The following is a 5,159-nucleotide window of genomic DNA, read 5'->3' on the forward strand; positions in this document are numbered from 1 at the left end:
GATGGAGAGTTCAAAATATTCACAGAAATTAAGACATTATGTCAAGAAACCTGCACATCAAGAAATACTAATGATTCTGCAGGTTGAAAAGACAAAACAGGAGAGAGTGGGAAGAAAGTGTAAGAACAACTAAAAAGACAAAAAGAGAAGTAAAAACAACACATGACATACATAAACCCAAAGAAAATATGGCTAATGTATGGATTCTTTGAAAGCAAAAGTCAATGTTAATGGATTAAATTCACCAGTCAAGAGATACAAATTGGCAGAATAAGTAAGGAAATATGACCCATATATATGCTGTCTACAGGAAACCCACCTTGTGTGTCATCCTTGTGAAGGGGCCATGCTAATCTCCTCTGTATCATTCCAATTTTAGAATATGTGCTGCCAATACAAGCACCAAGAAACCCACCTTAGAACCAGGGATTCAAAGAGGCTGAAAGTGAATGGCTGAAAAAAAATTTACATGCAATCAACAACCAAAAAGTGTGGGAGTAACTATACTAATATTGTACAAAATAGACTTTAAATGAAATACTATTGTAAGAGACAAAGATAGAAACTATGTATTAGTAAAAGTGGTAATATTTCAAGAAGAAAGAACATCATAAATACTTAAGCACTTAACAAGGGCATCTCAAAATACATGAGGCAAACCCTGGAAAAACTAAGTGGAGAATTAGAAGCCTCTACAATTATAGTGGGAAACTTTAACACACCATTTTCACACAATAAGACAGAACATCTCAACAAAGACTCTATAAAGAAACAAAGACTTTGAATAATACATTATAGGATTTGGACCTGATAGATATAAACAGGACACTACACCTAAATACCACAGAATTTACATTCTTCTCGAGTGTACATGAATCATTCTTCAAGATAGACCACAGGCTAGGCTGCAGAAAAATTCTCAATGAACTTAGAAAGATTTAAATTACACAGAGCAATTTCTCTGACCCAAATGGAATGAAGCTGGAAATCAGTAAGTTCCAGAGAACCATATTAGGCACAAAGATATGGAAGTTAAACAACACCCTCTTAGACAAATGGTAGGTCAAGGAAGAAATTTCAAAAGAAATCAGTAACAACCTTGAAACAAGTGAAAATGACAACACAACATATCCAAACCTATGGGTTGCAGCAAAAGCTGTACTGATAGGGAAATTCATAGCCATAAATTCATACATCGAAAAAGAAGAAAGAACTAAAATCTAAGACCTTACCACACACCTAGAAAACTAGAAAAAGAGCGACAAATTATCCCAAATTAGGTAGAAAGAAGGAATAACAAAGATTAGAGCAGAACTAAATAAAATAGAAAATAAGAAAGAGCTAGAAAAAATAAGAAAACCAAAAGTTGGTTCTCCAAGAAGATCAATAAAATGGACAAACCTTAAGCTAGACTAACAAAGAAAAAAAGACAGAAGATGCAAATATGCAAAATAAAAAATGAGATATCACCACTGACCCCAAAGAAATAAAATGTATCATAAGATGACACTGAAATTTTTCATGCATGCAAGGACAATTTAGTGGCAATGGAGAAATTTCCAGAAACACACAAGCAGCCTACATTGAAGAAAGAAGAAATTGATGAACACATCAGATGAATCACAAGTAAAGAGATAAAATCAGTCAGTAAATGCCTCCAAATTAAGAACCAAGACCTGACAGCTTCACAAGTGAATTATACCAAACATACCAGAAAGAACTAACAGAAATCCTTCTTAAATTCTTCCAAAGAATAGAAGCAGAAGGAAGACTGCCTATCTCATTCTATGATGCCAACATTACCCTAATACCAAAGCCGGAGATGCCACAAGAAAGGAAAATTGCAGACCAATCACTCTAATGATCCTAGATGCTAAAATCCTTAACATAATACTTTCTAATCATATTCAGCAACACATCAAATGAATTATACTTCATGGCCAAGTGGGTTTCATTCCAGGCATGCAAGGATGGTTGAACATAAGAAAATCAATCAATGTAATAAACCACAAACAGATCAGGAAAAAAAAATCATGTGATCATCTTTATAGTTGCAGAAAATGTATTCTACAAAATACAGCACCCTTTCCTGATAAAAGCATTGCAAAAGATAGGAATAGAGGGAAACTTTGTGAACATGATAAAGGGTATATGAAAAACCCACAGCTAATGTCATATACAATGGTGAAATCTTAAAAGCTTTCCATCTAATATTGAGAACAAGACAAGATGCCCACTATCATGGTTCCTATTTAAAATTGTGTTAGAAGTTCTTGCTCACGCACTGAGGCAATAAAAAGATATAAAAGGCATCCAAATTGGAAAGGAAGAAGTCAAAATTTCACTATTTGAAGATGACATGATCCTGTACATAGAAAGCCCAGAGAAATCAACAATAAAGCTTCTAGAACTTGTAAATGAGTTCAGTAAAGTTGCAATTTATAAGATCAATATGTAAAAATCAGTACCATTTCTGTACACCAATAATGAACAACCTGAGGTGGAAATCAAGAAAAAATAACTTTTACAGTAGTAACTCCAAAATCAAATACCTAGGAATAAATTTAACTAAAGATATAAATGAATTTTACACAGAATACTATACAACACTAATAAAGGAAATCAAAGAATACTTAAATAAATGGAAGGATATTTCCTGTTCATATAAAGGAAGACTAAATATCATTAAGATGTCTATACTACCCAAAAAACTACAGTTTTAATGCAATTCCAGTAAAAGTCAAGGCAGCATTTTTTACTGAATTCAGAAACTATGAAATTTATTTGGAAGGACAAGAGGCCCCAAATAGCCAAAGATATATTGAGAAAGAAAAATGAAATGAGAGGAATCACACTACCTGACTTAAAAATATTGTATGAAGCTACAGTGGTCAAAACTGCATGGTATTGGCAAAAGGATAGACATATTGGCCAGTGGAACTGAATTGAGAGTTCTGATATAGAAGTTCACATATACAGTTATGTTGATATTCAACAAGTTTGCCACACCTACTCAACTGGGAAGAATGGCCTCTTCAACAAATGGTGCTTGGAGAGCTGGATATTCATATGCAAATGAATGAGAGAGGAACACCATCTAACACCTTATACAAAAACCAACTTAAGACAGATCAAATTGCATCCAGTATCCATGTGGAATCTGAGCCTCCTCTTGACATAGAGGTGCAACGGACACAACCAATCCAAGGTCCACAGAGAAAAGGTGGCATTGGTGTGGGAAAAGTGGCCATGGTGGCTGATGGGTATGGGGAATGGGAGGAAGAGACGAGATGTGGAGGCATTTTTGGGATTTGGAGTTGCCCTGGATGGTGCTTCAGGGACAATCACCAGTCATTGTAAATCCTCCCAGGGCCCACTGGATGGAACATGGGAGAGTATGGGCTATGATGTGGACCATTGACCATGAGGTGCAGAGATGCCCAGAGATGTACTTACCAAATGCAATGGATATGTCATGATGAAGGGAGTGAGTGTTGCTGGGGGGGGAGTGGTGGGGTGGGGGTGGTGGGGTTGAATGGGACCTCATATTTTTTTAATGTAATATTTTTACAAAATGAATAAAATTTAAAAAAAAAGACAGATCAAAGATCTAAATATAAAAGCCAAGACCATAAAGACCTTGGAAGATAACTTAGGGAATCTACAGGACCTTCTAAATGACTTCATTAACATCACACCCAAAGCACGAGCAGCAAAAAAAAAAAAAAAGATAAATGGGACCTCCTCAAAATTAAATCATTTTGCATCTCAAAGGTGTTTGTCAAGAAAATGAAAAGACAGCCTACCCAATGGGAGAAAATATTTGATAGCCATATATCTGATAGGAACCTAATATCCAGCACATATAAAAAAATCCTATATCTCAAAAGTAAAAAGCCAAACAAAACATTTAAAATTAGGCAAGTAATTTGAACAGACATTTCCCCAAAGAAGAAATACAAATGGCTAAATAGCACAAGGAAAGATGCTCAACATCACTCACCATTAGGGAAATGCAAAACAAAACTTCAGTGAGATTCCATCTTACACTTATTTGACTGGTGGCCATTAAAAAAATAGAGAACTACAAGTGTTGGAGAGGATTTGGAGGAATGCGAGCCCTCATACAATGCTTGTGGGAATGTAGAATGGTCCAGCCATTGTGGACAGTTTGGCTGTTCCTAATAAAACTAACTATACCTCTCCTATACGATCCAGCAATTCCACTGCTGGATATATACGCAAAACAATTGAAAGCAAGGGCACGAAGAGATATTTGCACACCAATGTTCATAGCGGCACTATCTACTATTGTTAAAAGTTGGAATCTACTTAAATGACCATCAACAGATGAATGGATAAAAAAATGTGGTATATGCATACAATGGAATATTACTCAGCTATAAGAAGGAATACAGTATTAAAACATGGGTATCATGGATGAATCTTGAAGGCCTTATGTTGAGTGAAGCAACCCAGGCATTGAAGGACAAATATTGCATGATCTCTCTAAAATGAGTTAAATACATCAATCTGACTAAGAAAGCTAGAGTCTGGAAGATAGGTTTACAGGAAATAGAAAGGGAGTGATTGTGAGCCAAAGCCCACACAGGTCAAATCTATGATAATTTATAAAAGTGTACAGTCTAAAATGTAAACCATAATGGAACCATGGTCAGTAACTATGTCTCAATATCTGTAAATCAGTTGTAGCAAATTTAACATCCACATGTAAAAAGATCTTTGCTGGGGAAGGGGGAAATGGGTTTGATGTTGGGTATATGGGAGTCCCCAATATTCTATATGTGACTTTACTATGATGTAAAACTTTCTTGAAAACATAGTAAAAGATGTTTTTAAAAAAGGATGTAGACAGTGAGGAAGAAATGGAAGAAATTGCCTTGACACTGCATGTACAGGGCAACACCTATTACAGTGATGAAAAGCAAAATACTAAAAAAGTTTTATGCTATTTTTCATTTTTAATACCTCAGTTTATTTTCACTTTATATTAATTGTTTTTAAATTATTATGGATTCTATTTCTAAACTTTAAACCTATCATTACTATTTCATTTTCCTACTAATTTAATTTGGCAATATATAAGACTTCATTTTTGAAGATGTTTTGGATCACAAAGGGGTTCAGCTATGGCGGAA

At 34.9% G+C, this 5,159-nt stretch overlaps 1 non-coding gene across 1 annotated transcript; it reads right to left on the reverse strand.

Annotated features, from left to right (window-relative positions):
* Positions 1 to 295: 295 nt before the first annotated feature.
* Positions 296 to 403, reverse strand: LOC111758815 (U6 spliceosomal RNA). Its single transcript, XR_002792963.1, has one exon. It is a non-coding gene; the product is annotated as a U6 spliceosomal RNA (small nuclear RNA).
* Positions 404 to 5,159: the final 4,756 nt, after the last annotated feature.

This window comes from Dasypus novemcinctus, chromosome X, assembly GCF_030445035.2.
Source record: "Dasypus novemcinctus isolate mDasNov1 chromosome X, mDasNov1.1.hap2, whole genome shotgun sequence".
Taxonomy (NCBI): Eukaryota; Metazoa; Chordata; class Mammalia; order Cingulata; family Dasypodidae; genus Dasypus; species Dasypus novemcinctus.